General features: G+C 43.1%; 4 non-coding genes across 4 annotated transcripts; 2 read left to right on the top strand and 2 right to left on the bottom strand.

Annotated features, from left to right (window-relative positions):
• Positions 1-2587: 2587 nt before the first annotated feature.
• trnal-uaa (transfer RNA leucine (anticodon UAA)) lies at positions 2588-2670 on the bottom strand. Its single transcript has one exon. It is a non-coding gene; the product is annotated as a tRNA-Leu (tRNA).
• Positions 2671-14644: 11974 nt separating this feature from the next.
• On the top strand, positions 14645-14726 carry trnal-uag (transfer RNA leucine (anticodon UAG)). The gene has a single exon. It is a non-coding gene; the product is annotated as a tRNA-Leu (tRNA).
• Positions 14727-17697: 2971 nt separating this feature from the next.
• trnah-gug (transfer RNA histidin (anticodon GUG)) lies at positions 17698-17769 on the top strand. The gene has a single exon. It is a non-coding gene; the product is annotated as a tRNA-His (tRNA).
• A 756-nt stretch (positions 17770-18525) lies between these two features.
• trnaf-gaa (transfer RNA phenylalanine (anticodon GAA)) lies at positions 18526-18598 on the bottom strand. The gene has a single exon. It is a non-coding gene; the product is annotated as a tRNA-Phe (tRNA).
• Between the last annotated feature and the right edge of the window lie 3020 nt (positions 18599-21618).

Raw genomic sequence — 21618 nt, 5'->3', positions numbered from 1 at the left:
TACAGATAAAACCCGACTGCGTGGTGTAATTTCCGGGTTCGGAACCAGCAGCACCTGCAAACTCCTCAGCTGACCTCGACGTGATTTGAACACGCAACCTTCTGATCTAGAGTCAGACGCGCTACCATTGCGCCACGAGGTCACTCGCCACAAGTGCTTTTAATTCCCCCAAAGAGAACAATCAGCATCCCTGAAAAAGATTTTTTTTCATTCTCTCCTGTGAGGAGCGCCGCTCTTCCAACGAGAGACTCTTCTTCCCAGACCACAGAATATTCTTTCCGCCCGGCTCTCTCACAGAGAGCAGACACACCGTCTCCACTGATGTGTTTACTACATCTATAGATCTGACCCCCTACAGCCCCGATATTCCTGGACAGGATATTTACCACCAGCCTCGTGAACGTCTCATCTTGACCTCTCCCAGGAGGAGCACAATTAACACAGAATCCTCTCTCCATTTAGCAAATAACAAAAAACACTGTTTACCTGTCAAGACAGAAAACCAGGCTGCTGCAGGTGAGGCTTAAACTCACAACCTCGGCATGAGTCCACTGAATATGTCATTTTACATGGCCTGAACCAGGAAAGAGATTGGAAGTCAAGAAGTTATGTTTTTTTTTTAATACTTGCCTACTCTTTTAATTTTTCGGTCAAATATTTTATTTGGGAGTACTTTCAATTGATGTTAATCCTAGTCCCGATGCACGATTCTGGGCCATGGTGCATCTTGAATAATGTTCTTATAGGCTTCAGTTTGGAAAAGTGCGCTCTTCAGAAGCTACCGAAACCGCTAATGGTTACATAACACAATGCAAAAGGAACGCTCGGGTTTGAAAAATAATATTACTTGCTATGAATACAAACACTGTTACAGCAGGCGTGTTAGGGCTATTTTAGCTTAGATCATCAATTCATCTTACATTTCTTCTCCATCTATATCAACAGCGTCATCGCTAGTGAGCCCTAAAGGCAGGTCCTGGCAATACAATCTTCTTTAGAAAACATTTTTAAAACTATTTCCACTACCATACATAAAGTAAAAGATTCCGATTGCACGCAACTAATAAATTATCTTTTCCAGGGGCGTTGTAGCTAGATGCAAATTACAATCGAAAATATCAGTATCAGCTTTAATATTTTCTTTTGGATCCACAGGACGATCAGCATGAGCCATCAAAGAGCCTGTAGTGGCAAGAAGTTTAAAAGCACACAAGTGATCTGTCTTTGGTCAAAGGAATTGCTGGAGCAGTAGGACACAGAGCAATATCTAGCAGCTGTAGACGATGTTCGGGGAAGAGATAATTCTGTTTTCAGCACAGGGAGTGAGAATGAGCTCAGTCCGGCTCCCAGCAGAATCCATTCTGGTTTGGTTACTATCAGACTGTGCGTCTGAGGCTCTTTAAATCGCAACGTGAAAAAAAAAGAACAAAAAACATTTGCTCACATCTTGTGATTTCCACAAGAGGAAGAGAAGATATCACTTTAAAAAAAATCAGAACTGAAGATTTGGATCCGGGACCTCATACTTGTTAAATGATTAAAATAATAATTATGAAAATATCAGGTTGTGTTTCTGCAACATATCGTGCACAGTATGCCATTTATTTCTAAAAATACAGTAGATTGTACTTAATAAAAATGTACAATTCACCGCTGGTATAAACAGATGTGTGCTGTGTTTGCCTTTGTAAGCATTTGTTTAAAAAATAAGTTCACAATACGATAAAAAACACAGAAAGCACAAACGTAATAATATAATGATACAAAATCAATACCAAATCATAAAGCCAATTAAGTACCTATCCTTTGAAAACAGTGACATTTGTATCTACTTTTGAATTACAAATCAGACAGCATAGTCCCTTAATTCACAGATAAGACATTTGCCAAAACAAGACAACCAGATGTTAGCTGAATTCGGAACAACAGCCTCTGCTTCATCGTTTATTGAGCTCTTGATCAACGTCTGAGTGAAAAAGATTCGCTATTTTAACTATTTAATTAAAGTTCACAAAAGCACCTTTCTTCGAGTTGTAGTTGAAACAGCAACTTAAGGATTCCTAACTGTTTCTAATACAGTCAGCCGTGCTACCAACTGAGCTATCGAAGGGATTTAAAGTGCTCCTCTCTGGCACATATTGCCCAATGTAGTGAAATATTCCGGGTACTTAAATTCCAGTTCGACATCAAGTTTCCAACTCGTTTCCTTGGTCTTGTTTACCTTGAATTTAAGCCACAAACCAGGATTCTACTGTATAATCTTCCGGGGATGTTACAAAATGTTTGATGGGGCATCAATCATTACAGGCGGAAATTCACTCCTTTTTTTTTCTCGACGCATCATATTAAACATTTCATTTGGATCGAGAAGAGGATCACCATGAGAGACAGAACAAACTGTTTGATTCCGTCTTTATTGGGAGCTGTATCACAGCTAATGCATGTAAAGCCTTCAGTATGCGATAGTGAGAGCTCAGTTATGCCAGGGAGTGGGAGTAAAGAGAACTGAACTGAAATTTAGTAAATTCATATTTAAATAGAGTGTAAATCATCAAAGTGTTCTGTCACTTAAAACTTATTACAACACTACCAGGAGTGGGGATTGAACCCACGTGGACATTTGTCCATTGGATCTTAAGTCCAACGCCTTAACCACTCGGCCATCCTGGTCTACAGCAATATGCTTTTCAGTTGTTTAACATTTAAATATGATTCAGTAATTAAAAAAAATTAAACCACGAAACCTCTTAGAGTTGCGAGAATACTTCCTTTGTGTATAAAATACATTGTGAATGCTTTCTCAGCCTTTACTTTTTCGTTTTTATGACATTTTTTTGACCGAGCACGAATATTCTTTGGTCCATATCTTCACAATGGAAGCACAGAACGCCGTCAAACCAAATGCATTTTAAAGACCAAGACTTGTGGATATTTCCACAGCCTCTACATCAAACTATCAGTGGGCTAATTATCTTTTTTTAAACCTCCGGTTTTTCATCGATGCGTAATTACGCACTTACTGGAACCCGGAGGACCACTGTGTACAGACGTTCACAACGTGAGAAATACTGTTCAATACAGCTTTGTGCGAATAACCCGTATATGACCATAGGAAGCAGAACAGCGCAGTCTCCAATTACCCAGACTGTAAGCACAGGAATAAAGCTTTGTTTGATTTCTGAAACCCTTCCTTTACGCCCTGTTTTCATTCAGGTAAGGGTCAACTATATTGACAATACTACTGACAGCAGGAAGATTAAAATATTCTTTACTCAGCAGCTCATTAAAAACAGCTCCCATGATGTTCAAACCGATTTTTTACACAGAACACTGACACAGCTTTGCGTTCTGAATCTCTTTTTCTCATGCTTTTATTTAATATGGCACAATGCACTGGGATAGGGGTATTCTGTTCACAAACCAATAGCATTTAAATCACAGCACCCAGAATGCTGCAAGTAAGTGTTTTGCACACTAAGCAGGTCTTCTGACTTTTCCCAGCTTTGTTTTGGGTTGTGGAACCTTTATATTTTATGAATTTCTGAAGATAACACTACAAGTAATACACTGGAACAGGTGGGTCTTCTTCATGGCTCAATAGTGTAGTGGTTTGATGGGTTTACTTAGACAATTATTAATTGTAACAGTAATCACGAGGTTGTTCGTTGTAGCTTTTAGAAAATCAATCGTCAGAACAACTAACAACGCACACACACGGGTTCAATACACGAGATACATGTATTAATATAAATTGTGCACCAAAGATATACTAGTCTGCCTGGATACGAGCAGCAGACCTTACTGTGAGGGTTATCAATATACAAGGTACTTAATCTCGAAGAGATGCAAACACAAAGAGATACACAACAGAGAATATATTTCAATATATATCGTTCGGTTACCAAATCGCTAACCAGTGTTATTACCCACTGTTACTCTAAACTCGGAAGTAAATACATTACTCATGAATTAAATTGATAACAACTTGTGTTGAGGTACAATTGAATTCTCGAGAAGCAATGTAGAACATGGGGTTTACTTTTCCACTGTGTATGGATTTGGAATCTCCCGGCACGAACACCAAACCAACCAGTCAAGGTGCAGCTCGGAGTAGGACGGGCGGAGAAATCTGACTGCGGCGCGCAGGGCAGTCGTTGCTCCGAGGGGATCTACCAGCAGTCCGGCTGGCTAGTAGAAAGTCTCTATGCACAGAGTATGACCGCGAGTCCTCACAAGTCACTCTTTTGCCTGGGAAGAAACTGGTTAGTTCCCGGTCCAGCGCTGCTTCTGAATAAGCTATTCAGGTTGTCGACGAGGGTCCAACTGTAGGCTGCCGTTGATCAAGCGGAGCATTCACGTTGGTAGAATTCTGAGTACGTACGGGATCCTCGGCCTTGCGCTTAGAACAAAGTCCAAGTCCTTTTGCAGACAACAGCAGTTGTCACGTGATTGTCTCTGAGGATGCACGAAAATGGCCAAGGAGAGCCCCGATCTGAGCTTGCGCACCCTTTTTGACCAAGACCCAGGTGTGTGCTGATTGGTTGAGAGTTCGGTGGGCATTGGAGACCCACATGGTATTACCACGCCCTGCCAGTCCCTGATTGGTTGGTCAAGATGAGATATAAGTCACTTACTCTTGATACTTAGGAATGCAGTCCAGATGTCCATTCGGCACTCTCTAGACTGATAGGCGCCAATGGATGACCATTGATCATGATAGCCAGGCTTAGCTAAGTGCATCCCCGTCTGGGAGCTTGTTCCTTATCAAAAGAAAACATCTTAAATCAGCCTGCATGAATACTTTCTCTGTGGCTGCACCACAGAGATGGAGGGTGAGATGGGGCCTCCTTTAGGACAGCATACCAACGCTTAATTCTGTCTTATTAACAAGCATTGCCCCTGCAATAGAAATTCAAATACAACAGCCACACTGCTTAAACCATATGTTTTACACACCAGACAGGCCCCCTAACCTCATACAACCTTGCTGTGGCTGTGACCCCTTTCTTTATTTTTTTATGATTTTCTGAAGGTAACACTTCAGGTAATACATTGGGATAGGTGGGTCTTCTTCATGGCTCAATAGCAATTCAAATACAACAGCCACACTGCTGAAACCATATGTTTTACACACCAGACAGGCCCCCTAACCTTATACAACCTTGCTGTGGCTGTGGCCCCTTTATTTATTTTGTAATGATTTTTTCAATATGGCACCATTAGACAGCCGGTACATGGGAATAGGGGGGTGGTATTCACGAGTCAATAGCTCTTCAAGCACAACAGCCACAGTGCTGCAACCAGGTGTTTTACACACCAGACAGGCCCCCTAACCTTATACAATCTTGCTGTGGCTGTGTCCCTTTTCTTTATTTTTTATGATGTTTTCAATATGGCACCATTAGACAGGCGGTACATGGTGATAGGAGGGTGCTATTCACGAGTCAATAGCTCTTCAAGCACAACAACCACAGTGCAGCAACCAGGTGTTTTACATCAGACATTCCACCTAACCTTATACAACCTCGCTTTGAGTTGTGGAACATTTCTTTATTTTTTAATGATTTTTTTACTGTAATCAAGTGTTGTGCTCATTAATAATAATAATAATAATAATAATTGCTTACACTTATATAGTGCTTTTCTGGACACTCCACTCAAAGCGCTTTACAGGTAATGGGGACTCCCCTCCACCACCACCAATGTGCAGCATCCACCTGGATGATGCGACGGCAGCCATAGTGCACCAGAACACTCACCACTATCAGTGAGGAGGAGAGAAGAGAAATGTAGCCAATTCAAAGAGGGGGATTATTAGGAGGCCATGATTGGTAAGGGCCAATGGGGAAATTTGGCCAGGACGCCGGGGTTACACCCCTACTCTTTTCAAGAAACGTAATGGGATTTGTAATGACCACAGAGAGTCAGGACCTCAGTTTTACATCTCATTCGAAGGAAGGCGCCTGTTTACAGTATAGTGTCCCCGTCACTATACTGGGGCATTAGGACCCACATGGACCGCAGGGTGAGCGCCCCCTGCTGGCCCCACTAGCACCTCTTCCCTCAGGAACCTTAGTTTTTCCCAGGAGGTCTACCATCCAGGTACTGACCAGGCTCACACCTGCTTAGCTTCAGTGGGTTGCCAGTTGTGAGTTGCAGGGTGATATGGCTGCTGGCCATAATCAGCAGCCTTCAGTACTGAAGCAGGTGTGAGCCTGGTCAGTACCTGGATGGGAGACCTCCTGGGAAAAACTAAGGTTGCTGCTGGAAGAGGTGCTAGTGGGGCCAGCACCACCATTAGGCAGGCCTCCTGACCTTTCAAAGTCATGCTTTGTTGTGTGAAACTTTAATTTTTTGAACATGGCAACTTCCACCGAGATGGGTGGGGGGTGTCGGGGTGCTCTTCAATAGCTTTTTCATCTATACACACAAACGGATGTAACCAAGACACTCAGAACCTGTCACGCAGGGGCTGACTGCTGAGGATAGGGATCCAATGCGGTGCCCTTGGTAGGGTTGGCACGAGACGCAGGCGTAGTCGGAGTAAACAGGCAGGGGTCCGAGTCCGGGAAGGCGTATGTCGAAAAAAACTCAGTCTTCACTCAGGTTGGGAGATTGTCAACAGAGAACTTTAATACAATCAGCTGAAGGGGAGCATATCACAGAGAAAGGGTTTCCCCTAGCACTCAAGACATGCTCACTGGACTGAAGTTATACTTTCCTTTTTTATACATTAAAAGTAGGCAATACTTTAACATATCAAAGGAACATACAGGGAAAGGGGCAGTGTCAGAAGTCAAACAAACAGGACAGGGGGGTGCCATTTGGCATCCTACAATCTGTTTCAATTTTCTCTGGTTGAATGGGTGTGAGGAATCACAGGCTTTAGTTTGCACCTAAGACAGTGGTCTTAGGTGCGAACAGAAAACCTTTCCCATGCATAGTCACTGTCCTGACCTTTTGACTCGGTCTTCCACATGTAGCACAGGCGTAGGCACAGAATCGACAGGCGAAAGTGTAGTCGAGGGACTGGCAGGGGTCGGAGTCTGGGAAGGCGTAGAAGTTGCGTCGGTGTGGATTCAGAAGGCAGAGGCGTAAACGAAGAGACAGGCTGGGGTCAGGATCCGATAAAGCGTAAAACAGGCGAAGGTACAAAATCGAGTGGCTAAAGCGGTAGTCGGAAAAGCGGGGTCGAGGTCCAGGGGAGAAGTCGTAGTAAGGCAAAGGTGTAGTTAGTACGTAAGCTCCGGGAGAGAATCTCAATCGTGAGCAATGACCGGGGGCAGATGAGGGTTTAAGCAGAGGACTGATTGACACGTGCACGTTTGGTACGGGGAGAGCTCGTAGGAATGCGGGAGCGCTTGCCTGCGTGAGGGAGATTCGTGGCAAAACCAACAGAATCAACCTGAACTCACAGAAAAACAAGAATGCCCCCGAGACACCTGCACCCCCCCCCCCCGGACCACTCTGGTATCAACACCCCCAAACCCATCCATACCAGCTAACAAGACTCAGAATCGGTGCAACCCTCCAACCTGGACCAAGAGCAGGATGGGACAAGAACCTGCACCACACTACGTACACAGGTTTGTATTTTTGGCTGAAGATGAAAATGTCTAACATAGATTGTTTTGGTTCTAGCAAACAATAAAAATAGTTGTTAAAATCCAAACACACATAATGAGATCACTCTCTGTCAGTATGTGTAACATTCTGGGTCTGGGCTCCTCTGTATTTGGGCTAAAGAGAGTTCAACAACATTTATTAAATGCACTGACATCATAATCTGACAAGATCCATTGTTTAGGGGAGACTTGACCACCCACTGTCCCCCTGGTATCGTGAAGCTCATTGTCCTTTAGCTTTCCAAACCAGAATCACTTGGGACTCCGGGGGGATCGGTGTATGCAAAATATGAATTCCTTATGCAAGAAATTGTATATGGTCAATATAGCGATCATAACTTATCAGCAGATGGTAATCTCCAAGGAACAAGTATTAGGTTTATTCCACGCTGAAAGATTATCAAATGATTGATGAACCCAAGTGATTTGAAAGAAATGTTAAACAACTCAAAGCGAGGTTGTATAAGGTTAGGGGAGCTGTCTGGTGTGTAAAACACCTGGTTGCAGCACTGTGGCTGTTGTGCTTGAAGAGGTATTGACTCGTGAAGAGCACGATGTACTATCCCCATGTACCGCCTGTCTAATGGTGCCATATTGAAAAACTCATAAAAAAATAAAGAAAGGGGCCACAACCACAGTAAGGTTGTATGAGGTTTGGGGGCCTGTCTGGTGTGTAAAACACTTGGTTTCAGCAGAGTGGGTGCTGTATTTGAAATGCTATTGAGCCATGAAGACGACCCACCCGTCCCAGTGTATTACCTGTAGTGTTATCTTCAGAAACTCATTACAAAATAAAGAAAGGGGCCACAGCCACATTAAGGTTGTATGAGGTTTGGGGGCCTGTCTGGTGTGTAAAACACTTGGTTTCAGCAGAGTGGGTGCTGTATTTGAAATGCTATTGAGCCATGAAGACGACCCACCCGTCCCAGTGTATTACCTGTAGTGTTATCTTCAGAAACTCATTACAAAATAAAGAAAGGGGCCACAGCCACATTAAGGTTGTATGAGGTTCGGGGGCCTGTCTGGTGTGTAAAACACTTGGTTTCAGCAGTGTGGGTGCTGTATTTGCAATGCTATTGAGCCATGAAGACAACCCACCCATCCCACCTGTAGTGTTATCTTCAGAAAATCATAAAAAAATAAAGGTTCCATAACCCAAAACAAAGCTGGGAATAGTCAGATGACCTGCTTAGTGTGCAAAACACTTACCTGCAGCATTGTGGGTGCTGTGGTTTAAATGCTATTGGTTTGTGAACCAGTGCATTGTGCCACATTAAATAAAAGCAAGAGAAAAAGAGATTCAGAACACAAAGCTGTGTCAGTGTTCTGTGTAAAAAATCGGTTTGAACATCATGGGAGCTGTTTTTAATAAGCTGCTGAGTAAAGAATATTTTAATCTTCCTGCTGTCAGTAGTATTTTCAATATAGTTGACCCTTACCTGAATGAAAACAGGACGTAAAGGAAGGGTTTCAGAAATCAAACAAAGCTTTATTCCCGTGCTTACAGTCTGGGTAATTGGAGACCGCGCTGTTCTGCTTCCTATGGTCATAGGCGGGTTTTTCGCATGAAGCCGTATTGAACAGTATTTCTCGCTTTGTGAACGTGTGCACACAGCGGTCCCCCGGGTTCCAGTTCGTGCGTAATTACGCATCGATGAAAAACCGGAGGTTTAAAAAAAGATAATCAGCTCACCAATAGATTGATGTAAAGGCTGTGGAAATATCCACAAGTCGTGGTCTTTAAAATGCTTTTGGTTTGAAGGCGTTCTGTGCTTCCATTGCGGAGATATGGACAAAAGCATATTCGTGCTTGGTCAAAAAAATGTCATAAAAACGAAAAAGTAAAGGCTGAGAAAGCATCCACAATGTATTTTATACACAAAGCACGTGTTTTTGTAACTCTAAGAGATTTCGTGAAAGCGCTACAGGCGTGCCAAAATCGTTTTCGAACTTCAAGCTAACTTTACCCCGGTCGTCCTAACCTGAAAGAAAAATCTACACCCACTTTATAATACTGAAAATGATTCAGGAAGTACAGCAAAGTTCTAAAACCAGCGAATACATCACATAAAATGTCAATTTTTCAAAAGTAAAATCTTCAGCTTTGAAAGATTACCATCCATATATTTTCGTTTTTCTCTTATTTTACATAACACGCTTTCGAGAAACAAACTGTCTTTTAATTAAGGCTTCATTAGAAAACGTGTATCTTGGTTTGCCAAGTTAAAATCGGCACATCCCAGTGGGTAAAAGATGTAGAATATACGACTATTAAACGCATACCAGACGTGTAAATGTGCTCTGTAACTGGTCTAGAATGAAATTCTAATATAAGTATATCGTTATACGTCAATTAGACATCTATGATTATATGTTTATTATACATAAATGGTTGGAGTTCTATTATACAGATAAATTTAGAAGACTATTATACATATATAGTTAAAGGTCTATTATACATCAAAGAAAGATTTTTATAGGTGTAGGAACTAGTAAATAAAGCCAATGATTTATTTTAGAAATTTATTCTTAAAATATACAATTATTTACACCTGAAAAATATGTATTTCGAATTATACATTATATACAATATTGTAATCAACAAATGTCTAACCATCATAAAAAAACACAACTAGTAAACTTCAGTTACAAATTCTAGTAACATGGCACTATATATAGTAATGACAAACACAAACTAATTACATGAACACGCTAATATTTAACTCAAAACCACATTTCGATTCAAATATAAATTTTAAAATTTACAACTTCTTTATTTTCACGAAAATATTATTAATGTAGCACAAACACTACTTTCTAATAAAGACAGAAGGAAACTGTTTTGTGTCTCATGGTGATCCTCCTCTCAATACTAATGAAATGTTTAATATGATCCCTCGAGAAAAAAAAAGGAGTCAATTTCCGCCTGGAATGATTGATGCCCCATCAAACATTTTGTAATATCCCTGGAAGTTTATACAGTAGAATTCTGGTTCGTGGCTTAAATTCAAGGTAAACAAGACTAAGGAAACGAGTTGGAAACTTGATGTCGAAGTGGGATTTAAATCACCCGGAACATTTCACTACATTGGGCAGTATGTGCCAGCGAGCCTACCGCCATCCCTTCAATAGATCAGTTGGTCGAGCGGAGGAGTGTAGTGGAATCAGCAGGGAGTCCTTAGGTCGCTGGTTCGATTCCGGTTCGAAAGAAGGTGCGTTTTGTGTACTTTAATCAAAGAGTTAAAAAAGCGAATCTGTTTCATTCAGACATTGATCAAAAGCTCAATAAACGACGAAGTAGAGGTTCCTGTTCCGAATTCAGCCCACGTCTGATTGTCTTGTTTTGGCCAAGATCTGATCTTTGAATTCAGGGACTACTCTGTCTACTTTGTACAGTAATTCAAAAGTAGATACAAATGTCACATTTTTATTGTAGATATAAAGGTGTTCTCTGTTTTCAAAGGATAGGTACTTAATTGGCTTTATGATTTGGTTTTGATTTTTTATCGTTGTATTATTAAGTTTGTGCTTTCTGTTTTTTTTATCGTATTGTGAACTTATTTTTTAAACAAATGCTTACAAAGGCAAACACGGCACACATCTGTTTATACCAGTGGTGAATTGTACATTTTTAATAAGTACAAGCTACTGTGCACTTCTGGGAGTATAACAGGTTCGATATAAAGTGGCAAAAATATAAAAGGGGAAAATACCCCAGACTGCGTGTAAAGCCCTCGTTGTGACTGTTTTAGATTAAAATGGCGTACTGTGCACGAAATGTTGCAGAAACACAATCTGATATTTTGATAATTATTATTTTAATAATTTGATCAAATTGAGGCCCAGGATCCAAATCTTCAGTTCTGATTTTTTTAAGTGATATCTTTCCTTCCTGTCGTGGAAGTCACACGATGTGAGCAATTGTTTTTTTTTTACGTTGCGATCCAAAGAGCCTCAGACTCACTGTAACCAAACCAGGATGGATTCTGCTGGGAGCCGGACTGAGCTCATTCTCACTCCCTGTGCTGAAAACAGAATTAGCTCTTCCCCGAACATCGTCTACAGCTGCTGGATTGTGCTCTGCATCTTACTGCTCCGGCAGTTACTTTGACGAAAGACAAATCACTTGTGCGCTTTTAACCTTCTCGCAGCTACGGGCGAGACTGACGCTCGCGATATGAAGGCACCCGCTGGTATACCTTCTCTAACTTTCAGTCGCGACAGACTTCGCTTTTTTTTAAAAAAAGTAGATATAGCCCTGAAAAAAGCATTAGCTTTATCAGTTTTATATTAATCTATTTTGAATCAAAGTTTGATATTTTGTTTTATTTTTTATTGCATTTTACATAATAATAATAATCATTATTGCTTACACTTATATAGCGCTGTTCTGGATACTCCACTCAATGCGCTTTACAGGTAATGGGGACTCTCCTCCACCACCACCATTCTCCTGAATGATCACAGAGAGTCAGGACCTTGGTTTTACGTCTCAGCCGAAGGACGGCACCTGTTTACAGTTTAGCGTCCCCGTCATTGTACTGGGGTATCAGGACCCGCATGGACCGCAGGGTATGCGCCCAGCGACAGAAACCAGACGTGTGTCGGGCTCGGCTGCGAGCAGGACAATGACGTCACGTGGACAAAGTAGAGGAATTCAAAACGGTTCTATAAAAGACCTGTGTCAGCTGTTGGTTTGCAGTCTGGACTCTAAATCCTCCGATCCGATTTTAAATCTCTCTAATACCTGAGCTGCGGCTTCTTCCGAGTATTTATTCGTATACTTAATATGTGTAAGTGTATAGATGAAACCTTTCATAGAGTAACGCTTACGGCCGACAGGCACTGTGTAAGAGCCGGTGTACCAGAGCAGGTGACGTCACTGCCCTTCCCTGTGATAGCAGGACCACAGCCCGTGGGTTGTGGGGAGATCTCTCTTTAGCTCACCGGGCTGGGTTGCTGCAGAGAGACATGGGAGTCCCGGGTTCGAGCCCCCGACGGTGGGGGGCCGACCTAATGCGGTGACGGCGCCCGCCTGAGCCCTTGTTGCGTTACAATATATTGTTCAGTTTAAATCAAAATGCTTTACTAATACAAGAGAGAAGTATAGTATGAAGGATGTGACAAATGTATGATTTCACGGAACAAAACGGTTTTTATTTGCATTCGAAATGAAGCGGAATTTTAGCGCAACACACAAGCCCTTTGTCTTTTTTAGTGATTTTTAAACAGACGTAGAAAACGCGTTTTTTTAACACTATAATAGCAGGGTCAGTGGCGTAATGAATAACGCGTTAGGCCTCGTGTCAGAAAATTATAGGTTCGACTGCCATCTGGCTTGTTGAGTTTATACCACTTACATTCTTTTATATAAATGAACTGCACCTGAAAGCTATAGAAAACACTTTGGGTAAGTTGTCTGCAGCCTCCTGCGTCGACAATTTACCCAAAACACTGTACTGTCTGGAGATCAGCTCCAGCTCTGAACTCAATTGCAATGAAAAACCATGCGTAACAAAACTGGAGAACAGCTGAACTTGTGCTCAGTTCGGTGATGAGGGTTCAGAACTGTCGTTGTTGTACTTAGCACGAACTGCACAGGCTCTGAATCAGACCATGTCAATTAGTCTGATCAGTGTAGGACACGTTAATGTAGAATTATTAATAGGTTTATTAGTTAGTTAGTTCAGGTTTACCCACCTGAACTAATGTAGAATTATTACTTGGTCTGTCTCTTGTTTGTATATAAATGAATGTCTCTGACAACTTAATGTTAGTTTTACGATGTAGGTCAGGAGTTGACATATGCACGAGTATACGAAATGTCTCACTCCTGGTTCAACTCATGTTCTATAGGAGATTGGCGATTCCTCCTGTTTCTCATACAACCATATCAGAACAGAAGCCCGTGTCACCCAGCTGTGATTCAAGATCGACTCGCATCTTTATCCCTTTTTTGTTCATGATCATTATTTTCTTTAGTTATGATCAATATTTAACTTTTTTTAAATGAAATGACAATAATCAAACATGCAGGCAGATTTTTGAAAAGTATTCGGAATTGACAGGGTGCCCCTTTGGAACAGTCGTCAGAAAATGTGAGAAAATGAAAGTTATGTAAGCTCTCACACAAAGCATTGAAGATTGGAATCTGAGTGTAAAAAAGCTACCTGTCTCCCAATGATAGGCAGGGATACACACCATGACTCGAATAGACTCAGCGAACTTTAACACCTATGATATTACGAGTGCTTTGCACGTGTCGAATTTCAAGAAGGAACTACTACAACAGTTTGGACATAATTCAATACCACCGGCAAAGTCCAATGCCGGCAACTTCTGAGAAAATAATGTTCACTCATGGAATTTGGTCTTTGAATGGCTGGCAGGAAAATTCATTTATACTCCTTTTGCACCCTCAGCTGAAACATGTTAAAATAACAACGCAGATTTGTTGGAGAACCTGACAAGAATTATTGGGTTAGTACTGTATGTATTCTTGTATATTTACTTTCATTTTAATATAAATGTAAACATGCATGCTGTATAAGCTATTGTAATTTTAAAATATGTTAGCTGAGGATGCGAGGGGGGCTATTATACCTTGTGAAACACGCAAGGAACTGTAAAAAAGGCTGATATTTGAATAAAATTGGCGATCACAAGAAAACCACAATTTATGTGGTATTATCATCAATATCCTTCAAAATCGACGTTCAAATGAAGGATTTGAAGAAACTATGAAAAAAGCAATAGTAGTAGGAGAGGATTTTGATTTTTGCTCTTCAAGTCAGTAGATCGACGTAGAGTTGCGCCCCTACAAACAGCACAAAGGATGAAACTCACCTCCTTCGTTATTGCTATGTTTGTGCAGGTGAAAGTAGCATTTGTGCTATTGAAAGCATCTCGGAAGATGAAGGTGCAGCCACTTCCACGTCATGATATCATTAGATCCGACGACAAGAGCTGAAGCCCCCCCAGTCCAAGCCAGCAATGTGAGGAAGATGGGGCTGGAGGAAGGTAGCGTGGCCGAGCAGTCTAAGGCGTTGGATTTAGGCTCCAGTCTCTCTGAGGGCGTGGGTTCGAATCCCACCGCTGCCAAATGTTAATGTTTTAAGACCTGCAATACGATCAGTAAAAGTGCTTTTTGTTAGGCTGCAGGAGGTGTTAAGAGATAAACTTTCTAAAAGACAGGCTTAACATCAAGGCAGAAAAAATATTTTGTTTTCTCAACAGAAATTCTCTTTGGCACGTTCAGCTTTATGTAGGGAACAACATCTGCCAAGATCACTTTTGAGGCAGTGCACATGATAGTGTACCGGCAAGTACAGTACATTCAATATTGGCTGTGGTGGTGAGCTGCTTTTGTCTGTGAAACTTTTAATTCTTCACGCCGAATCGTTGGCAGGGGTAAAGCTTATTAAATCTTTGAACATAGCGCTCCATCAGAAGTACTTTGTTCGTGATCAAAAGAGATCAGAGGATTAACTTCATGAATTCACATAGCATACCTTACAGGAAAGATTTAAAAGGGGAATTGATTGTGCTTCCTGATGTTGTTCCTGTGGTTTCTTTGGATACAAAGGTGAATGTTCTTTGACGTTCTGCTAGAGTATCCACTGGGTGAGCTTTATCAATTAGCTCGGATAGGTCATCAGTGCTCCGTCTCCGGAAAATAATCAGCACTGTCGATCACGAGTTTACAGATTTCTCCAAATAACAACTATACATTTTAACCCAGCGGTTAGCATTCCTTCAATCCAATAGTTTTACTCTGGGTAAAAAGCAGCGCAATCTACAGAGAGATGATATTCAAATATTTCAACGTTCTTATTGGATTACCTGTATGGAGATATCGCTCAGAATTCCTAATATGATTTTGAGTTCAGTTTTGCTTTACTACTTTCAGAGTCTTTTATTGACCTTGCTGAAGCAGAGAAATGACATAATCACAAATGCGACCTACCTGTGCTGCTGTTTCTGGTTAATAATTATTATTGCGAGGAAAAAAAAACAGCTCCTTGCATTAAGAGCAAGAGCAACCAACGCGCTCTCTTGTTGAGTTGGGTTTTTTCCGTGGTGCTCTTCCACAGATGCAAAGTTATTTGGCGAGCAAGGACCTCTGAGAAGGAGCCTGAATCCGTCAAGAACTCTGAAATTCTAATATCGCACTACCGTCTTGTGTACAGAGATCTGCTTCTTCCTTTTTGAGTGTTTTGGTGTTTAAGAGCACACTTCCTACCTCGAATGTTAGTTTCAGGAGATGTGTTACCAGATCACAGATCATCTTGAAAAGATTTGGGATGCACTGGCTCAGTTATTTGAAGGAACCTATACCACCAACTCACTTCTGAGAAGCACCTGCACATTTTCGCAATCCTCTCTCTCACCTACAAAGTTATGAAGACACAGACGACCAACAAAAACTAATTTGATTCACTCAATTATTTGTCCATCTCTAAAGCCTGTGTGTATTGACAAGGCAATTCAAAAGCACATATTAAATAAGAACACGATCCTTCTTGTTACCATTCACGTGGTTGGAGCGTTGTTTCGCCCTTTAACATTCTTCTACAATATTTACAAAAGGGCTTTATCACTGGAGTTGTGTGCATCAGTCCATGAACATCAACTGTACTGCTGTTTTTCTATGCGTAATTTAATTGCAAGCACTTAAAAGATTCGGCTGTTAACCGAAAGGTTGGTGGTTCCAGTCCACCCAGGGACGGGGTTCTTTTGCGATATAAACATTGTCTTCAGTCGATTGGATTTCTCAGCGAAACCTTAACCATTTTAATATTTGCAGGAAATGCGAGTGTTTAAAACGTGTCAGGGTCACCGGGAAATGTCCAATAATGCCCAACATTGCAACTCCCCAGAAAACCATATTCACTCAAAAAAAATTATCGTCGAATCTTCATTTACACTCCAGTTGAATCCTCTGCTGAAATATTTTAAAAATACAATGCAGGTTTGTTTGAGAACTTGACAAGCATTCTTACAATAGCACTGTGCAGTTGGATTTTGATATTTTGACATATTTACCTTAATTTTAAACATAAATACTATACAGTCTATTGTAATTTTAAAATATGTTAGCTGAGGATGCAAAGGGGTGAAAGGGAAAGGTCAGAGGGTATAGTAAAAACAAGGTTAGGATTGGTGGAGGTGGTAGGGGTGTTGATGGTTTTTCTCTTGTCATGGAAATATAACTATTAATTTTAAAGGATCACTTACTGACGTCAGACAGCTGCCAATTCTCCAGACGCGTCTCTGGAAGGATAAACAGTTTATCCTCCGAGGTTCGTCCAATTTGCTAAAATTGTCCGGGTCCGGATGGAGTTTCAGCAGCCGTTCGTGCTCAGGTTTGTGATCCCGGACGAGCCCTCAAATTGTCATGGAAATATAACTATCAAGGAAGCCACAAGAGAGAGTTCTCACCTGAGTAAGGTCTTTATTTCAATATTGCAATATTGGGAGCCCTGCAAAGTGCAACCAGAGACTCAATTTGTTACAAGCAGTACAGGGTTTTTATAAGACGTTGCGCTGTAAAAAAGTTCAGCACTTGGTCCCTTCTAAAACTTCCCCTTTCTCTAAGAGAAAACAGATTACATCATAGAGCGAGAGAAGAAAAACTAGATTTGTTATTCAAAGCTTATCAGTTACTTTCAGCTAATTCTAATGACCCAGACAGCATATATTGTTTTGGTACATTGTCTTCTAAACTAACCTAAACAGTGTACTTTGTTGACGAACTGTTTTCTAAAATTCTGCACGCACTGTAGCACAGCAGTTACATCCTTGAAATATATTATCTAAAAGCACCAATATATTTTTTCAAAGCTCTCTACATTTTTAAGAATCAATTTACTTATTAGATTTCCACTTCACCGGCATCATGCAAGCAAACTACATAAATATGAGAAAACACGCAAGAGAGTTGTCACTCAGAGTGTCGAAGGGTCGATGTATACTGGGGCTCAGTTGAAATGCAACGTCAGGACTTTTCCGAATTATGTCACACGAAGAGAGCACAGCCCTTTCCGCCCTGCCGCATGTGTCTCGGTAACTCGCTGTGATCGTATAGTGGTCAGTACTTTGCGTTGTGGCCGCAAAAACCCTGGTTCGAATCCGGGTCACGGCAGAATAGGGGCGTCTGCTTTTACTACTCGCACGAATGAAGGCAAAAAAAAGCCAATCGATGTGAACGAACGGCGCTTTACAGAGGAGTACTGCCTGACTGGATCGTTCATGAACGACAGAGGCCACTCCGACCTCTTCTCAGTTTTCTTCAATGACTTACTAAGGATCTTCTTCACATTCGCCCATGCAGGGGAAGCCAGTTTCACCAAAGCAAACGCAGGAAAGTGCATTTCAAGCAGAGACCAGGAGGGACTTGTTTACACCGAGAGTGGGTGGAGAATGGAACAATGCGCCCAGCCCTGTTGCTGGAGCCGATTCTTGATGAGCTCTTGGGCTCACTAAGAGGCCCCCGCTGGATGCAAATCTTTCTGTTGTTCTTGCAGGTCCTGCGCTGCTTTTGAGCCAACAGAGCTCGTCCTGGTCTGTCGGCACAGCCCAATTGCAAATGATCGGCTCCGCGTACAGAAGGAACGTGCGTTTGGTACAAGAGTGCACGAAGGCACCGGAAATACATTGGGAACAAATGACCGGTCGCTCAAGACCGCTGTGAAGTACAGGAGCGTGCAAAACGAGGCTGTTTCCGCCCGGTCTCGAACCGGGGACCTGTCGCGTGTTAGGCGAACGTGATAGCCGCTACACTACGGAAACCTGCAGGGACCGCTGCTGGTGTCTCGCTTGCGTTTCGGGCTGAGAAAGGGACGCGTCACTTTAGGCAGGTGGCGCTGGAGAGAGGAACAAAGGGCGCGATGAAACAAAATGCCGAAACCCGGGATCGAACCAGGGACCTTTAGATCTTCAGTCTAACGCTCTCCCAACTGAGCTATTTCGGCGGTGCGCAAAGCCCACAGCCACCTGCTCCAGCCTTCCTGTGTTGTGGCATGAGCGCACCAAGAGTAGCGGGAGAGTGTTGCAGGAACGTCACTCAGAAGGAAAGCCACCCAGCTGCGCCCTCTGAGCTCTGTCCAGCGCATCTTCCTCGCATGGACTCCTGCCTGCGACGGGCAGGAAACAATTAGCAAGACCAGAACGACACCCCATGGGTGTCTCATGACCGCACCTTAGGTTGTGACACGTGCAGGTGTGAGGGGTTGCCGGGCTACTTTGGAGCAGAGCTTGGGCGGAGGGGGGGCGGGAAAGCAGACAAAGAGGTGACACCTCAAGGTCTGCACGATCACAGCTCTCCGCCGCCCCAGGCTTCCGCTCGATAAGCTACTGGACACACCCGCCCCTCCTCACACAGACCGTGGAAAAGCCCCCGAGTGGGAGGGCTCTCTCTTCCTCCCAGGAGCTCTTGGACACGACGCCCAGACAGGGCGCGGGGAGCCGCCGTCTGCAAACACGGCTCCAGGCAGGACTCCACTCCGCAGGAGCCGCAGAGCAGAGGAGATGAGGGCAGCTTAGCTCCTGTGCAGAGACCTGAGCTGTTGTTGCTGTGGATGCTGTCTTTTCTGCACTCGGGGTAGGAGTGAATGTTGAGTTGCCCTTAGAAATGAAGCAGAGCACTTCAACGGCACGGGTGTGTGTGTGTGTGCGCCCTGGTGATTCTGGGAGACAGATCGAACCTGGGCTAAAAGAGAGGGGGCTTAGCTCTCTTCCATTTGCTAGTTCAAAGTTGTACAACCCATTTGTATCTACTAGGCGGCGCAGTCGTCGTGCACAAAGAACGCTTTGAAAAGCGTCAAAGGCAAGTCATTCCGAGTTGGTCGTTTGTGTTTTCCGTTCAGACGCGAAATGCTGAAATGATCTCTCGGCTCCTCGGTTGTCATTTCTGCTCCGTAAAGGAATCACAGCACGCGTCGGCTTCCAGCATGCTGGGTCGGGACACGATGCCGGGGGTTGGAGAGAGCGATGTCTTCCTCGTTAGTATAGTGGCAAGTATCCCCGCCTGTCACGCGGGAGACCGGGGTTCGATTCCCTGACAGGGAGTAGCTTTTCTTTCACCTCCTTAGAGAAATGTCTGCCTTTCACTTCTCTGTTTTCTTTCACAGCGTCGTGCACCTTTTCATTGCTCTCGCTTTCAGAGCCTCCGCACGGTACACGACTCGACATCAGGAAGCACATTGAAGTGAAAGCAGGAAGCGCTGCGACATGTGCTGTGCAGATCCCGCCACACTAAGAGGTGAGTGGGTCTGTTCGATCACAGCGCTAGGGGAATCCCCAATCCCCTTTTGTGCCTGGCGACAAAAGATGTCTGTTTCGGCCCAGTTTCGAACCGGGGACCTTTTGCGCGTGAGGCGAACGTGATAACCACTACACTACGGAAACAGTGGTAAAACGTGCCCAGCGGCCCAGCGCTGAGCTTCGCCAATGCGATTCAGCTGCTTCCAGTGCCTTTATTGGAGTGCGCTGATGGACCGTGCTCTCTCTCCAGAGACCAGCACACCTGTCATGGACGGAGCAGGAAAGGCGGCGCCACATTCTACAGCCCTCTCCACGCAATCGACGAAATCGGGCTACTGAAGTGGAGAAAATCGCCTCTCCAGAAAGTGCAAATATCATCTTGGAGACTATAAATCCTATCGCCGAAGGTCAGCCCTGTCTACCAGAGTAACCCTCCCACAGCGATGATCAGCTCGTCTCACACGCGAGAAGTTTCGGTTGGAAACAAGCGCCCCCTCTTCTCGCACGTTTTGCACGTTCGAGTAGTTTTAATGCGGCTCTTTCGTACACGGTGCTGATCTTTTGGAAAGCAGGAGGCAAAACCGAGTCGAACCGCCTGGGTGAAAACCAGGAACCCTAACCGCTAGACTATATGGCAGCGAACAACCATGCTGTTCCCGGCATCATGCAAGCAAACTACATAAATATGAGAAAACACGCAAGAGAGTTGTCACTCAGAGTGTCGAAGGGTCGATGTATACTGGGGCTCAGTTGAAATGCAACGTCAGGACTTTTCCGAATTATGTCACACGAAGAGAGCACAGCCCTTTCCGCCCTGCCGCGTGTGTCTCGGTAACTCGCTGTGATCGTATAGTGGTCAGTACTTTGCGTTGTGGCCGCAACAACCCCGGTTCGAATCTGGGTCACGGCAGAATAGGGGCGTCTGCTTTTACTACTCGCACGAATGAAGGCAAAAAAAAGCCAATCGATGTGAACGAACGGCGCTTTACAGAGGAGTACTGCCTGACTGGATCGTTGATGAACGACAGAGGCCACTCCGACCTCTTCTCGGTTTTCTTCAATGACTTACTAAGGATCTTCTTCACATTCGCCCATGCAGGGGAAGCCAGTTACACCAAAGCAAACGCAGGAAAGTGCATTTCAAGCAGAGACCAGGAGGGACTTGTTTACACCGAGAGTGGGCGGAGAATGGAACAAAGGGTTTGTGTGTCAATTGTTTCGAATTAATTTCGAACGCAAAGAAAAGTAGTTTTCTTCCAAGAAATCACACATTTGTCGCATCCTCCATACTATACTTCTCTCTTGTAGTAGTAAAGCATTTTGATTTAAACTGAACAATATATTAAATGTTTCATCTATACACTTACGATTAACATAGGCAGCCTTGAACGGATTGCGGAAATGAAATATACAGATGGATTCAGAGTGTGCTTTCCAACTTTTGTGTAACATTTTCCTTTGATAGGGCGGAGTTGTTTTTAAAATCTGGATTGAATAAAAAGGAGTGACGTCAGTGTAAAACAGCTTTCCTTCATGGGGAACAACAGTTGTGTTCCATATTTCTAATTATTTTGGTTTCAAGATAGCAATTTAGTATGAAACATAAAAGCCAGCTGGATAAATCTGTTACACGTCATTTACAATGGTCTTTCAACTAATTGCCCGTGCAGGGATCAAACCCCAACTGTTGTTGCGAGTTGCATAAGGCTCTGCAACATGCAGATGAGAA

Source organism: Lepisosteus platostomus (assembly GCF_059453375.1).
Source record: "Lepisosteus platostomus isolate fLepPlt1 chromosome 5 unlocalized genomic scaffold, fLepPlt1.hap1 SUPER_5_unloc_4, whole genome shotgun sequence".
Classification (NCBI taxonomy): domain Eukaryota; kingdom Metazoa; phylum Chordata; class Actinopteri; order Semionotiformes; family Lepisosteidae; genus Lepisosteus; species Lepisosteus platostomus.
The sequence above is the reverse complement of the archived record's forward strand: the minus strand, read 5'-3'. Positions and strand labels throughout refer to the sequence as shown.